We start from the raw sequence: 18,198 nt of genomic DNA, 5'->3' as shown, positions 1-18,198 counted from the left end.
AAAACGCCATTTTTTTCTAAATAAAAAAATGCTTCTGTATTAATAAAAATTAAAAAAACAGATAGTAAATATAACATATTTCTTGATTACAGGTGGCTTCCACAGCATTCATTACCTCGAAAAAAAAAAAGTGAGGTCTCGGCTTGCTTGACATCGCATTGGGTGGTTTGTCAATGATTATCAAAGGCCTCGAGAAGGCTACCGATAGCGTTTTAATAGATCCAGAGAAAATGCCATTGCTGAGCGCATGGATGGATCGATTCTGTAAATCCGATGGATTGAAAGAAGTAATGCCTGATTTTGCCAAGCAGCCGGAATTTATGTCCACTAGGAGAGCCAGTATGATCACCGCCTACAGCTAAATAGGGCAAACTTAGCACAGACAGAGGTTGTATTTGTTAAAATACATTAAATTTAGGTAGTCGAGTCAAGTTAAATTTAGGAAGTAGCCCGATCCAGCCAATCTGGCAGAATCTATATCCATTAGGAGAGCGAATCTTTTGGGTATGATATCACCACCTACTGCAAATTAGGGCGAACTATGCCGGCCTTATAAATGGAGGACAAGCAGAGAGATTTTATTTAAGAAGAGTTTATCACCTACTGCAAATTAGGGCGAACTATGCCGGCCTTATAAATGGAGGACAAGAAGAGAGATTATATTTAAGATGAGTGTTATTCATAGTCTTTGCCTTTTTACTCATTTGGTCAGATTCAACTTTTGAGTCTAGCTGTTTTTATGTTAATTAGTCTGAATAATGTTTTGGTGAATCTCGCCGGTACTGTAGAGAGCTTTCTTGTCTTCAATGTGTATTGTTTTATTATGAACAAGTTTTTAATGAATCTCTCTGATACTGTAGCTGTCATTCCGTTGTTCAATGTGCGTTGATTACGAATGTAACAGAAACCATAATGAAAAGGAAGCATTGATATAGAGTGTAGTAGAAACCAGAAAGAAATGCAATTAATTTTTTGGAAAGATCCTTTATAGCTAGCATAAAGTGTTGCATAAAATACAAAAGTTGTAAAGAGTAATTTTATACGGGACCTTGCTGCATTTTGGAAAACAATCCGGAATGTGAATGGTTTTCAGGACCATTTCTGGGCTTCAAATTCTGTTGTTGGTTCAATATTATGAGTTATCTCGGAACCCTTTTTTTTTAAATAAAAAAACGCTTCTTTATTAATAAAAATTAAAAAAACACATAGTAAATATAACATATTTCTTGATTCGAGGGCTACATTGTTGAATTTGTGATAGATATTACTTAGTCATATAGTGAAGTTGACAGAAATTTTTTCGAAGGACCACAAGGAAGATTTGTGAAATAACTATTCACCTCGATATAAATGTTTTTAAGTGACAAAGGAGTAAAATTATGAGGTCAGATAACATGCATAGTTGAATATATTCACGCGCAACAGAGGGAGAGGGGGCTAACGAACAAATGAATTGAGGGTAGAAAGGTGACAAATACAAAAGGATAATTATGTGGGTCAAGGATGATGAGGCATTAGAGAGATAGGAGAACAAAACATACCAAACAATTTAAAACATGACCATCAACACAGGAAGAAAATGTGATAGAAGAATCTAGTGGAGTGTTATGCAATGGGATGATACTTTGGTGCATTAGTGAAGTGAGAGAGATATATATATCGCAAATTGTGAGAGATAGAAGGGAAACAGGAAATGCCAATGAAGGAACTAGAAGGAAGCATCATAGACAAAGTTGGGTCAATCACTTGTTCGATGGAATGCCACATCTATAGGATAACAAGATATTTTGTAAGGATAAAGGAAAGGAAATATAAGGAGACCTTCCTGTCATCATGGAATGAGAAGAAATGGTGTATTCTAGTGACCCTACTTAGGCCAAACATTGCATAGAGCCCATGACCTTTCATGTGTTGCCACGTCAAGAAGTAAGATCACCCAGAAGTTATTATAATTAAATCCAAATAGTGAAGGGAATAGTGATAATAATCAGAATAGTGGAAGTAGTCTAGCAAGATCTAGGATGCCAAAAAATCAATCAAAAGTTTCATAGTGTGGAACTATGTAGAGAATGGTAATGGACGTTGATCCTTCTATGCGAATTACGTTCTTTCACTGTGTTGGATCGGAGGATCCCAAACAAAATATTTTTGTATGTGAGAAAGTTTGGAATGTTAAATAGGTACTAGATGAATAGAAAAAGGTGGCACACTTGTATACCACTATTAGGGACCACATGTTAACATGGTACATGAAATTAAAGAACATTGTGCTAGGAGGGAGAGGTAGAGGATTATGGGAGATCAAGAAAGCCTTGTTAAAGGAGTTTCGAAAAAAAAAACCAAAGTCCTAGTGTATCACATAGGTCAAGGAGATTGAGCAGTTAAAGCCATACATTCAAAGAATTATTAGAATTATTATCATTTCCAATTCCTAGTGTGTTACATAGAGAATCATTCATTGTAATTCCATTTCCCAATATACATGTTTTGTGGAGAACCTACGTTAACTTAGTACATTGGAACTTAATTATTTAGATCCTCCTGGTGGAAATCTAATTATCATATGTACCATTTCCATGGATAAATCATGTGATTGATGTGATGTTATTAATTCTAAATGTAACTAAAGTGAACTATAATGCACTCATGTGTATTTAAGTCAAGATTGAGTATATGAAAAATTTAAGGGTCATGTATTAAATACTAATAAAAGAATTTGTTGTGGAAAAATGGCATTGCCATAGTAATATAAATCATAGCAAAGATCTTCATTCATATATATATAGATATAACATGTACTATAGAGATTTATTTATCTCAATGATAGTTTGAGATTCTTTTGTATGTAAGTGAAAAATTAATAGATCAATTTAATCTTAATTTTGAGAGATTTGATTATTTTTAATAATGAAATATTTTTTGATTATTTTTAATAATGAAATATTTTTTAATTATTTTTAATAATGAAATATTTTTTAATGATATTATTTTAAATTAAAATTTAAATCAAATTTATATTTTCATAATATATATTTTTATACATAAAAGGTTGAAATAAAAATATTTTTTTATTACTATTTCTTTTATTAATATTTATAGATATTCTATTTAAATTCCATATTAACATTAAAATAATTATACATGTTTAATTATTTTATTATTTATATAGAATTATGAAAAAATTATATATTTCTTTTATATTAGGTTATAAAAAATATATTTCAATACAATAAATTGTTAAAAGAATTAATTAATCTACTTCTCTCTTATCAAATAATGTAAAGTTAGTTAGGTATTGGTGCAGGGAACGGAGCACTGGAGAACATGCCTTTGGTCCAGTCCACTGTCTACGAGGTCATGAGACTCGAACCCCCGGTGCCCTACCAGTATGGCAGAGCCAAGGAAAATATCGTTCTCGAATCCCACGACGGGTGCTTCAAAGTTCGAAAGGGCGTGCTCCTGGGCGGTTACCAGCCCTTTGCTACCCGCGATCCCAAGGTCTTTGTTGATGATCCGGAAGAGTTCAAGCCCCGTCGGTTCATGGGCGAGAAGGGGCAGGACCTGCTGCGCTACGTGGTCTGGTCCAACGGCCCGGAAACAGAATCCCCGTCCGTTAGCAACAAACGGCGCATCTTGCATGGAACCCAAATCCTGGAACTCAATGTTCTAAATCTGCTCAATGGGTTCACAGATCTGCCTTTATTACAGATCTGCAGCCTTCGAATCCTCAAGATCCGATGTCAAGGGTCATGGATCTGCTCTGAATCGGGAGTACTGACTATGCATGGTAGTCAGATGATCAGATCTGTAGTTAAACCATCAAATCAAGAGCCCAGAAGATCTTGGGGCCTTAAAAAAACCCAGATCGATGGACAAGCAGCTTGCAGGAGGCAAGTTCAGACGAGATCAACTCTGAAGCAGCTTTCGATCGTGAACCAGCTGGATCTGCCGGAAGAACCTCATGCATTCCAGATCCAAGTTAATCTTTCCGGCAAAACGACAATGTTATGGGTTTACGCAACAGATCTTGTGCAGGATCTTCTGCAAAAACTTGAATGCCAGCTAGGGATTCCCTCCTCCTGCCTCAGATTGTTGTATAAGGGTAAGCAACTTATGCATTCCCTTCCTCTTTCTTTTTACAGCATTCAAAAGGACGCGTCTATTGGGGTTTCTTTCCATCTAAGAGGTGGTTCATTTGGGAAAACCTCCTCTGCCCCATCTTTCTCTTACAAAGATGCAGCACGCAAAAACGCTGCCCAACCTCAGTTCTCTTCAAAAGCATCCCAGCTACATGAAGCTCCAAAGCCGTTTCTGGTAGACAAATCAGAGGAAATTCCCTCCATCGACTTCTCTAATCCTAGGGTTGAAAGCCGCTACCAGAGCTTTGCAGAATCCACACTCATTTGCAGATTTAATGGCCTATGGCCTCGCACAACAGATCTTTATCAATGGGTCCATTCCTCTTGGACTAAAAAGTGTAAAATCTTCTTATGTTCAAAAGGTTTTTTCCTGGTGCTTTTTGAATCAAGTGAAGACTACCAGAAAGCCTTAACGGGAGGCCCTTGGTTCTGGGGTTCAGCTGGGCTTTTTCTAACCCCCTGGTTTCCTGACTTCGACCCCTCTACAACAGTCATCTCCAAGCTTCCCATTTGGGTCAGGCTCCCAAATCTTCCGGCACATTTTTGGGATTTCTCTGTCTTCCTAGCTATTGGAAACACTTTGGGATGATACCTGGCTACAGATACCTCAAGAAGGGAAAATGGTCTCTACACTTATGGCAGACTATGTGCAGAAATAGATATCAGCAAAGGACTGCCGGATCAGATTAATCTCAAGTTTGGAGATTTCCATTGGACTCAACCACTGGATTACGAGAACACAGCCTTCCACTGTCGCCATTGTCATCAAACAGGGCACCTTCAGAGTACATGTTCACAGCTCAAAGATAAAAAGAAGAATCTGAATCGTAAGCCCAAATCCAAGAGATGGAATCCTTTTGAACCACCCCGTCCGCTGGGTGATTTAGGCTTCTCGAGTTCGGAGGAGGAGGAATCTGATGCAAAGGTGCAGGTTGATGAGGAAATTGAAGCTGATCTACAGAATGAGGAAAGTCCGAAGGACGCCCCCTCGGCTCACCAGGAGGCTCCCTCTAACCAGCAGATTTCTCAGAAACGTACCCATCTCTCTTCGTCCTCAGACTCTGACAAGGATGATCAGTCATCAGGACAAAATAATCTACAACTTGTCATGACACAGCCAAACTCCACTGGGTGGATAAAAGTGAGCAAGAAAAAAGGCAAAAAATGTTGATTTGCAGGAAACAACCCTTCGGGGTAGCCTTTTGATCAGTACTTTCCTTTGTATTCCTTTGCTTCTATGACCTGTCCCTTGTCTGTCTATTTGGAGCAAGGTTGATTCCCTATCACCTTCGGCTCCATTGCTTCTCTGCTAAGCCTGTTTCCAGGCTTGATTGTACTATATTTTCCATCACTTAATAGAATTAGTCTTTACTCAGAAAAAAAAAATAAAAATAATGTAAAGTTAGTTAAAAGAATTAATTAATCATTTTCAATAAAATATCTACTTTCCACTTCCTCTGGGTACGTGACTTGGAAATTATCTATTCGAAACTCTGGGTGGCCTACCTCTTGAACTGTGGACCAAAGAATCTATGGAAAAAATAGGAAATGCTATTGGGCGATTCATATACATCGATCCTAGGTGTATTGGGGCAAAAGACAAGCGGGTGGCCTGGATTCTCATAGAAAAGGAATTCAAAGGGGGTTTTCCAGAGCCTATTGATTTAACTTGGGAGCTGTCCAAAATTCAACAACGATTAGATTATTGGGGCATCCCATTTAGGTGTTCAAATTGTCACAAAACTAGACACCTTTTTTGTAATTGTCCTCGTCGCCCTAGCGGTAAATAGAAGAAAAAGTTCCATGCTGTAAATATTCCTGTTTCGACATATGAAAGAGAAAATTCGGCATATGAATGGCCTAACACCATGGAGGTCTATCGGGCTCTAGTCATAACTAATGGCGTCCTATCCTTGCCAAAAGGTTATTCCCTAGATTGATCTGCCAGTCTTCCACAATATTGATCTGTATCTTTGAACCCTACAAATCGTATTTTTAACTATTCTGCTGATCGACCTTGTTCTTCCACTATTTCTAAGACTCCCTTGCTGTCCTTTTTTTACCTGTCAGCTAGAGTAACGTGCTTCTCCAATATTTCTCCACCTCATGAATTGGAACCAGACCTTGAGATTCCCCTCCCTCCTGCATCTTCTAAGCCTCCATGTATTGATCCTGTGTCTGCCCATATTCAATACATATCTTCATCACCCCAATCCCCTTCCTCTCACATTCGACCCATCCAAAGATTCCCGTCTTCCCCCTCACTTGGTCGCTCTTTTGATATAAATAATAAATCTCCATATATAGCTCACTCCCCTAAACCTCCATCCCTTGGACATGTACCTGACCGTAAAGGTAAGGCTCCATATATCCCTATTTCCCCTCCACTATCCCCTCGAACCTCTCCCCATAATTCTTTTGATCAGGATATTAACCTCCTTCTTAAAAAAGCATCTTTAAAACTTCAGCCATTAACTGTCCATCGACCCAATCGTTCCCCCTTGCCCAATATTAGCCCTAATTCAGCTAGAAACATAACTATCCACCGCAAAGAGAAGCATGGTAGTAGACACTTTCGGGGTAGGAAGGGAAGACAAGACTCATCAACCTGAGATCTTTCCTTAATTGACATTCCTATTACAGAAATTGTAGTTGAAGATATTCCTCATAAAAGGCCTCTTAGAGCATGTCGGCATAATGATGTTCCCAAATGATCAACATTCTATCAATGAACATTCGGGGCCTTGGAGCTGACCCCAAATTTCTGGCCCTAAAAAATATTTTTGTCTCTTCAAAATCTAAAATGCTTCTTATACAGGAAACCATGCACGATAGCTCACAAACCATTTCTTACTTCAGGCGGATGCTACCAACATGGCATATGGTCGCTTCAAATGCTGTGGGCATGTCTGGAGGACTAGCTGTATTATGGGACCCTAAATGGATTACGGCTCGTGCTTTTCAATGTTTCGCTGGCATTCTTGTGCTGGCCCATTTCTGTGGATCTTCAGACCCCATTCACATATTGAATATTTATGCTCCATATAAAAATCGGTTCCCTTTCTGGAATTATCTTCTTTCTTCTGAACTACTTGAAATTGACTCTTTGATAATTGGTGGAGATTTTAATTGCACCTTTTGTAATGACAAAATATGGGGCAATGGCAAGAAATATGATTCGATGGGGAGATTCATTCGGGAATCTATTATACAAAATAATTTTATTGATATCTTGCCTGTTGGTCAGGGACCAACTTGGGACAATGGGCGATCCAACAATTCCTTTCTGGTGAAAAGATTAGACAAATTTATCTTCCATGAAAGACTGACAGAAAGATATGGGCCTCCTACAATGAACATCATACCATCTTTCATATCTGATCACCGCCCCATTTCTTTTCAATGGAAATATGTTGGACACAGATTTGGATATCCTTTCAAGTTCAATTGTGCATGGCTTGCTGTTGATCAATTCAACAAATTTATAAATGATACAAGGAAGCTATCTCCCATGCAGGAAAATCACTCTTCCTGACAATTCCTTGATCGCCTGCAATTTCTTCAAAAGGAGGTTAAAAAATGGAAAAAAGAGAAATTGGCCTCCAATAAAAAGGAGCTGAAGGACATATGTAGGAAACTGGAGTACTTATCTACACTTTTTAAAAATCCCTCCATGATGTCCACCATCAGAAAACATATATGGGATTTAGAAAAAAGAAAAAAAAAGATATTAGAAGAAGAAGAGGCCTCTTGGAGGCTCAAAAGTCGAGCATTATGGCTCAGAGAGGGAGATAAAAACACCAAGTTTTTTCACAGGTTTGCAAATAAGAGAAGGAAGACAAATGCTATTTGGGAGATCAAGGATGAGGAAGGAAATTCTCACTCCTCACAGGAGGCTATTTCTAGAGAAGCTGTGAAATTTTACAAAAGGGCTTACAGTGAGGATTCTGTCTGTGATATTGAGGATATTCTATGGGGAATAGACCCATACCCCACTATGTTTGATGAAAGTCTAAACAGAGCTCTATTTGGTGAAGTTTCAGAAGAAGAATTATTGCCAACAATGAAATCATTCCAGAAAGACAAGTGCCTTGGGCCGGATGGGTGGACCATCGATTTCTTCATCCACTTCTTTGAATTATTTAAGACAGATATCCTAAAGATGGTCGAGGAAATGAGAACACAGGGTTTCATAAGCTAGAAAATATCCTCAACATATATCACTCTAATTCCAAAGAAAAAGCTCTCCTCCACATTTTCAGATTATCGGCCAATCTCATTGTGCAACGTATTATACAAGGTCATATCAAAGATTATAGCTATTCGAATTAGAAACACTCTATCTCTAAATCTGTCTCCAGAGAAACATGGGTTTCTTAAAGACAGAAATATCTTAGAAGCGGTGGCTCTCACCCAAGAATGCTTACACTCAATGCATAGCAGGAAAATAGAAGTTGCTCTTTTAAAAATCGACCTTAAAAAGGCATACGACTGTGTGAACTGGGGCTTTATTCGATGCCTACTAGCTAGGATTGGCCTAGATGTCAGTTGCATCAGATGGATCATGGCCTATGTGGTGGTAGTAAATTATGCAGTCCTAATTAACAGTGTCTCAACTCCTTTCTTCAAAGCGGCCAGGGGCTTATGTCAGGGTTGCTCCCTATCTCCACTCCTTTTCTAGTTATGGAATCTCTGAGCCTACACATAAAGAAAGCGATCCAACAAGAGAGATACAAGCCTCTCCCCATTTGAAGGGATATTTTCATGTCGCATAATCTTTTTGTTGATGATATCCTTCTGTCAGCCATACTGTGCAAATCAACATGGATATGTATCTATGAAATCTTGGGGAGATTTCACAAATCCACCGGCATGTATATCGACTATTTAAAATCTTCATTCTATGTCGCTGATGTAAATGGAGATATAATCACATTTCTAATAGATCTTTTCAACATTAAAGCATTTCCTGTCCTGAAGGGCTTCAAACATCTGGGATTCAATTTGAAACCTGTGGGTTACGAATTGGCCAACTGGTCGTGTATTCCAGATCGGTTCTATAAGAAAATATCTACATGGGAATACAGGTGCTTATCAATTGAAGGTCGCGCCATTCTCACACAATCCCTGTTGGTACAAATCATGGTTTATTGGGCACACCTTTTCTATATCCCTTCATCTACTATTAATAGTTTAAACAGAATGATAGCTAATTTCATATGGGGAGGACAGAAGTAGAAGACAAAATATCACCTCAACAAGCTTTTGAAGTTGACACGGCCAAAAAATATGGGAGGTTGGGGCATATTGGATTTACACTCCTTTAGAAGAGCCCTTCTATGTAAATCAATGTGGAAAGCGATTATGGATGAATCCAACTTGAGCAAAACCATTAGAGCTAAGTACATGGATGAGCAAGACATGACATATTGGTATAGACAACGCTCCACTGGATCCAAAAATGGCTCATATATATGGAGAGGTTTTAATATATTGGAGCCGTTCTTTAGAAAAAATTTGATTTGGAAATTCCAATCTGGATCCAATATTATCATTGGATTTGATGAATTCGTAGGTGCGGGAGAAAAGATCCATATCTCCTCTCAACTTTTGAGAAATTTTCACAGCAGGGGATATTTCTTTTGGGCTAGTGCAATAAAAAAATGGGATGGTGCTATTCCAATCTGGAAAACTGCTACAAAAATGCAATTACCCGGTGCTCTGGAATCCCAATGGAATGCTATCACTATTTCATTGCAATCGCGTGGATTGTATCGCTCGTCAGATAGGGATTGCCTTGTTTGGAAAGGTCTCGGTGGTGCATCGGCTGTATATGCAAAGCATATATATCTCCAAATTTTATTATCAGAATCTGATACATGTGATAATATTTTTCCCCCAGCGTTTTGGAAATTTGGATGCCCTTTAAAAATCATTATTTTTGCTTGGCTGGTTTTTCATGACATGAATCTCACTTGGGAGAATCTCCAGAAGCGCAAATGGTGTGGGCCTGCCATATGCCCCCTTTGTAGATCAAATTCTGAGAATAATTTGCATATTTTCCTACAATGTCCTCAATCCCAGTTGATTTGGCAGAACTTAACTGCTCACTTTGGTTTCACCATCGTCAATGCTCCTTCTATCTTTGAGGCTTCCAAAGCATGGAGCAACATGTACTGCAAGTGGAGGCCCATTTCTTTGTTAACAATCTGGGCCATATGGAAATGACAAAATCGAATGATTTTCGATTCCAAAAGGGAACCGTTTTATAAAGTTTTCAAATCTATCCTTTGTTTATATGAAGCGATAGCTCAGCCACGACATCCCAAAGTCAGACAAGGAAGGAATCAACAGCCCAACGATGCCTATGGATATCCCTGTGTTTTTTTTGACGGCGCTGCTCAGCATGACACATGCGCATGTGGAGTTTATATAATCCCAAAAGAAGGACAAGCTTTTGACATACATTGGAATGGAGGACCTGGAACTAACAACAAAGTAGAAATTATGGCCCTGGCTTGTCTCCTTTCTATCTCTGACTTCATTGGCCTCAAAAACCTTCATATTTTTGGAGACTCGAAAGTCATCATCGACCATGTACTATCTAAACATATCATAAAAGATATACATCTCTCTGGCCGGTTGAACAGGCTTGAGGCTTTGTGGCGCTACAAGAAAGACTACACAATCTCCCATATTGTCAGGGATAAAAACCGGAGAGCAGATGCTTTATCAAAACAGGGGCTATCATCACCACAAGGTATATGGAGGATGCAGATTACAGTGGACAACACCTCCCACCAGATCCAAGACTTTTCCATGCCAGGTACATATTTCTCTATTTTGTGAAGTCAAATCTGGTATGATTTTCTGTTTCCCCAACATTTGACTAATATTTTTGTCTTTTTTCCATATATAATCTTGGCTCAAGGACTGATTTTCCAAATTCTATATGAACATATGTGCATTATGCAATATATTTCCTTAAGACCTTTATGTAACAGATCTGATAGGGCTACATATATCCTTTCTCTCCATGTCGTTTCAACCACATTACGTTTTTCATATAAGATGGTTTCCATATCAACATTGTTGTACATATCTGTTGGATAAATATAATACAACCATAAAGCTTGTTTTTCGTGCTAAAAAAGTTGCTAAGCTGCTGAGTAGCTTTATTGATATATCTATTTTGTAGCTTTACTTTAAAATAATGTACAAAAACATGTTCACATAAACAAAAACAACTAAATGGATAATGGATAACCTCTACATGACATTACTATTATTTACAAAATGGCCATATTCGAATAGACATAACTAATTATTTCAAGTATAACTCATTATGATCCACCCTATCTTTCAACAATGTCCATTCACATGTTGCTATTTTTCTACACACTACTATTATTTACAAAATATCCATATTCAAAATAGACATAACTAATACTTTCAACTGTAACTCATTATCATCCACCATTTCTTTCAACAATGTCCATTCACATGTCACTATTCTTCCACAAACTATTATTATTTACAAAATATCCATTTTCAGAATACACATAACTAACTATTGCAATTGTAACTCATCATCATCCACCATTGCTTTCAACAATGTCCATTCACATGTCCCTATTCTTCCCCACTCTATGCCTTACGGCGTTTCCTTTGCAACATAAGATGCAAATGCTAGTATTTGCAATTTAGATCCTAGCAATAGTGATGATGGACAGGAGGAAAATAAAGACAAAGCCATTGATATATGCACATTAGGATAATATTGTTGTTTCTAATGGTGATAATGATGTGTTGAGTGTGCCTGGAGTGGTTACGGAAAATTTGTTGAAGTTACCAATGGAGATGACATAGAAAATAAAAGTGTTGTCGAGCTTGTTGAAGACCAGCTTTCATGAGGGCTCCTTCCAAGGTTTAAACTGGGTATAGTAGTGTATATTGTGGAAGCCCCCCTCACTAAATTGTTTAACTTCAATTTTTTTGAGAATTATCCTATGCCTTTGTAAAATTTATGATCAAGGTACTCGTATGGAATATTAATTATAAAATTGCATTCTTCCTTTTATTGGGAAATTCATATGAAGCCAAAATACATTTGTAAGCACCACTCAAGTTTTCTCTAAATTAATTTTCTATGGCAGTGAGCCATTAAGAGAATTCATTGAAGAACATACAATAAGTAATAATCATTAATTTCCAATATTATCTAGTAAAGTATCATTAGAATTCCATTAAGGATAGTGGAATATTGAATTTATCTTTCAGGGATGTAAGAATACATTTTAATAAGTTGCAATGAGAAGCATTCTCGTTGTGCATTCTTGTTGTTATCGGAAGAAGTGAATGTGTGGTTATGTTGTTTATTAGAGGTAGTTGTCTAATTTTAACATTTTAGTTCTAGTAAGGAATAAAAGTATATTTGTGGCTATTTTGTTTATTTGTGAGTAGTTGGCTATTTTTGACATCTGAATTCTCTTAGGAATTAATATAAAACATTATTTTATCATTTGTTGTGGAAAATTTCTCATAATTTTGTCTAAAGATGACTTCACCATTATGTATTTTTACATGAACATTTAATTATCCACTAAGATAATATTTTGAGATTTTTTTTTAAGGATATGACAAAGCCATTTTGCATTCTTGTGTAAAGATTCATTGATTCTCTCCCTTTTTTTGAATAAAATGTATACTTTAGAATTTTTCAATATATATTTTTTGCTAGAAAAAACCTAAATGAAAACTAATAGCTGGAACACTATAAACAAATGAATGCATATGTAAATTTTAATATACCAATTAGCAATTGATTTTCCATTAAAAGTTGGGCTCTATGTCCTACAAGAAGAAATTAAGAGTTTCATGGAATTGGAGATTGGAAGCTTAATTTTGATGGGGCCTCAAAAAATAGAAACAGGGATTGTAAACGTTTTCCACTGTGAAGGATCTCATTTAGCATCTAAAACTTTAATCTTGAATTTGATGGACTCACTACCAAATAATATCAAAGTTGGATTTGATGGATTGACTAGGGGATTTTATTCTTGCAAAACTCTAAGACTTCTAAAACATTGTAACAGAAGGTACTCAAATCAGAACATTCAGGATGGATAGAAAAGATATCAACAACTTCAGAATTAGCCTCTTCCAGAGGGCAACCTCCTTTACATTACTCAAATGAAAAAGTCTTGGATGATACAAATGAAAAAACCTCTTTTCTATATATAGGAGTCTAAGGGGTCACAATATAATCAAAGGTGACATAACAATAATAATATAAGGGCACAACAATGGGTCAAATGGTTGCCTCTGGCTGAATGGTGGTACAACACTTCCTTCCATACTGTAGCAAAAATGACCCCATTTATGGAACTTTATGGATATCACCCACCATCTATCACATCATATTTAAGAGAAAATTCTAATGTTCAAGCAATGGAAGATCACATCGAGCATCAACAACAAGTTCTCCAACTCTTAAAGGATAGCCTAACTTTGGCACAGAATAGAATGAAACAACAAGCAGATCAACATCATAGCGAAATTAGTTTTGATGTAGGTGACTCGGTATTTCTATGGCTATAACCATATAAACAAATGTCCCTCAAGCAAGCTAAGAAGGATAATAAATTATCACCAAAGTATTATGGTCTGAACAAGGTGTTGCAAAAGATTGGTAATATGGCATACAAATTGGAGCTTCCTACAGCTTCCCGAGTGCTCCCAATTTTCCATGTTTCATGCTTAAAGAAGGTTATTGGTGACAAGCTACTAGTTCAAACAATATTGCCAAAACTTGATGAGGAAGAAAAAATCATATTGGAACCTGAAGCGATCACAGAAACAAGAACTCAACAACTACGAAATCGATCAATTTCGGAGTATCTCGTCAAGTGGAAGAACTTATGTTAGGGTCCAACCCTAACCCCCTTATTTATGTAATAGGGTCAAGTCATAGTTATAGTTATTTAAAGAGTCAATAAAGCCCATATTAATAATTGTAAGTGGTTGACCTACATTTAAAGAAGGGACCACAGTTAGTTGAAAATGGGCGATGGTATTAGATAGATGGTATTAATAAGAACCATGGTACTGACCCATGGTATTGCATGTATGAATCCTATATAAAGGATAGAAACTCCCCTTGAGGAGCGTTGTGTCATATTTTGTAATTGAGCCCAGTTCTATTGGAGATTGCCCCCTTGAAGAGGCAAGTGAACATTGCTTTCCTTTCTGAATAATAAAATATATGCTGTTATTTCTTATTGTTCTATGTTTTGGGTATATTTCTTCGCATATTTGGTATTCTGGAATCTTATCACAAGTTAAGAGCATAACAAGTGGTATCAGAGCACTTTCCAGGGCCAATGGGATCTCCATTTTTAGCAAAAAGAAATTTTGGCTAGAGACACATTTCAGCATCTTTAAACCACTGGATTTGTCATTGAGCACATAAACCCATGGATTTGGGGAGGCATCCACGTAGGAAATACAAGAGGTGGTCATGCTTGTTGGACTCCCTTGTAACCATTGTGGGTACCCCTTCGAGTAGTAGCGCATTAGACAGAACCACGCACAAACTATCTTCCAAGTACCCTCTGGGTATATCGGAAGCCCCCTATGCTCTCTTGAAACCTCGCCATAGATAAATCGTCGGTTGTCTTAATGCTACATTACACTAAGAACAACACTTGGTGAGATTACTTGTGCATACAATAAGGTAGTTGGGTTGTATGGCTAAGGGTACAGTCGATGCTCCTTGGTTAGTGCCTTGAAAGATTGGGTCAAGTACTACTATTGGACCCTTATGTATATTTCGATCTGTAGTACCTGACACTCCTTGAGACCATAGTTCCCTTGTCTCTCTCTAAATCACGCATCATCTTTGCAAGATCAGATCTAGCAGGTTGGGTTCTGTCGCGGCCGCAACAATCAGTTCTGCCATTCAAATCTATCAGATCCGCCATTCAGATCTATCAAATCTACCAATCAGATCTATCAAATCCACCATTCAGATCTAGTAGTTTGGGTTTTGTAGCAATCGCAACAATCAGATCCGCCATTCAGATCTAGCAGCAAGGGTTCGATCATTGCCACATTCCTACTCATACTTTGCAATCGAGGGTTTCGCCGACAAATCTGACTATTTGTGTGGCTCCTATACCTGGGCATGATTCTCACAGGACATTGGGCAGAATTAACTTTTCTGAGAAGCTTATAGGAGACTTAGCCCATAAGAATCAGGTCGACACGCTGAGCAAGGTGGTACTATGCATTTGTCAACATCAAAATTTCGGGTGGTCACAAATGTTTTTCACAGTAATGACAAGTGCACTAGATTTGTGCATGGTACAAACCAGAGCTCAAGCTATGGCCAATGAAAAGATCGACACCCTTGAACAAAATTTGGAGGCATTAACGAAGCAGATCTAGACCTTAACTGACACAATTACAAAGGGCAAGTTGGGGGAACAATCAGAGGCATATGATTTTAATGAAAACCTTGAGGGCGAGTCTAGCCATTCTCTTCACTTCTATGGAAAGCCACCAACAGTCCCAGGCTCGACCACCCAAGCTGGACATGTATAAATTTGATGGCTCTCATCTGGCCATATGGCTAGCACAAATGGAGCAATATTTCACATTGAATCACCTCAGAGATGATGCGACTAAGCTAAGTGTGGGAAGCCTGTACTTGGACCAAGAAAGATAGCAATGGTGGCAGTGGCATCAACATCACTATGCAATGCCAATGACTTGGAAAATGTTCTCAAAAGCCCTTTCTGATCGCTTTAATGATGAATCTAACTTTTTGGGTTGTCTTACTAAGTTCCGACAGAAAGGCACAGTGCAAAAATATATTAAATCCTTTAAAGCATTAGCCTTCCGCACAGGAAGTCTAACAGATGAATTCTACTTGGAATGTTTTATTAGTGGTCTCACAGACACCATACAAGCCCATGCCTGAATGCAACACCCAGTCTCATGGTTGGCAGATTGCAAGATAGCTCGTGAAGTAGAACACGCATTAGCGGCCCAGTCGACTCATCCAAATTTCATATCCAGGGGACGCCCCACCCAGACTATGAGCACTACCCAAACACTTAAGGTTCAAAAGGTGTCACGAGCGGAAATGGCAGAAAGAAGAAAGCAAGGATTTTGTTACTACTGTGATGAGAAATACTCCCCAGGGCATAAATGCAAGGAACCCAAATTCTTTCAAATTGATGCTACTGATCACAGTTCATCTGAGGAAGCCCCACCATTTGAGGGACCAGAGGAGGAAGATGAGGACAACCAAATGAATAATGAGCTCCCAGCTACACTTGATGAACCAATTATCTCGCTTCATGCTTTGGTAGGAATTTATTCTCCTCAAACTCTCAAAATCAAAGGTTTTATTAAGCATCACCCTGTAGTAGTCTTGATTGATAGTGGTAGTACGCATAAATTTATCCATCAAAGAGTTGCTGAAGCAGTGTATTGTTTTGTTAGAGTAGTCTCTAATTTCTAGGTCCAGATTGTTGATGGGGGGACAATGAAATGTGAAGGCCACTTTGAAAATGTCAAACTTCAAATGGGGGATTACCACCTAAAGACCCACATGTTTGCCATCAACATGGGTGGGTGTGACATTGTCTTGGGTGCTGAATGGCTCCGCACACTCGACCTAATCACAATGTATTTCCAGGAGTTATATATGAGCTTTAAGCAGAATAACCACACACAAACCCTCCGTAGACTCCAAGCAGGTTCTCCTTCTATCATCAGCTCACATAGGATGGAGAAATTGTTAAAAAATGGCCACCATGGAGTTATAGCCCAATTTATTTCCATCCAGGCCTTCGAACCCACTTCTCTTCATATTCATCCTAAGATGCAACAGATCTTAAACAACCATCTGCAGGTCTTTGACAAGCCTCATGAGCTTCCAGCCTCGAGAGGGGAACATGAGCATAGCATTACTTTGGTCACAGGGGCACAACCACCAAATGTGCGCCCATATAGATATCCTTTCATCCAAAAGAATGAAAATGAAAAAATCATCAAGGAACCCCTGGAAGTTGGTGTCATTCATCCTAGCATTAGTCCTTATTCATCGCCTGTGGTCATGGTGCTCAAGAAAGATGGGGAATGACGTATGTGTCCAGACTTGAGGGCCCTCAACAAGCTGATGGTCAAAGATAAATTTACCATATTGGTTGTTGATGATTTGCTGGATGAACTAAATGGGGCTCAATTCTTTACTAAGCTCAACCTTTGCTCGGGCTATCACCAAATTTGCATGAAAGAAGTAGACATTCCAAAGACTGCTTTCCGAACTCATGAAGGCCATTATGAATTCCTGGTCATGCCATTTGATCTCTATAATTCCTCATCCACTTTTTAGAGCCTCATGAATCACCTGCTCAAACCATATCTCAGAAAATTTGTCCTTGTTTTCTTTGAGGACATCCTCATCTACAGCCTCACTTGGGAAAAACATCTTCAACATGTAGATCTGCTCTTGCACCTGCTCCGGAAGCATAAATTATTTGTCAAATTGTCCAAGTGCTCTTTTGGCATGGAAGAAGTTGAGTATTTGGGCCACATTGTGGGGCGTGAAGGTGTCAGGGTGGATCCCAAAATGATCTAGGCAATGCAGGATCAGCCTCAACCAAAGACCTTGAAGAGTTTGAGACCATTTTTGGTTCTCACCGGCTACTATCTCAAATTTGTCTGCAATTATGGTCGCATTGCTAGACCCCTCACTCACCTTCTCAAGAAAAATTCATTCCTCTGGAATGATGAAGCATAACAGGCATTTATAGATATCAAACATGCCATGTGTTCCACTCCTGTATTGGCACTACTCAACTTCACCAAATATTTTGTGATTGAATGTGATGCTTCAGGTACGGGTATTGGGGTTGTCTTAATGCAGGAAGGTCAACCCTTGGCCTTCACTAGCCAACAACTAAGTGGGACAAACCTTGGACAATCTACCTATGAGAAGGAGATGATGGCCATCTTACATGCAGTGGATACCTGGCGACCATACTTA

This window comes from Pinus tabuliformis, chromosome 5_2 (genome assembly GCF_031772625.1).
Source record: "Pinus tabuliformis cultivar Carrire ecotype Pingquan chromosome 5_2, CPIR1, whole genome shotgun sequence".
NCBI lineage: Eukaryota > Viridiplantae > Streptophyta > Pinopsida > Pinales > Pinaceae > Pinus > Pinus tabuliformis.
The sequence above is the reverse complement of the archived record's forward strand: the minus strand, read 5'-3'. Positions refer to the sequence as shown.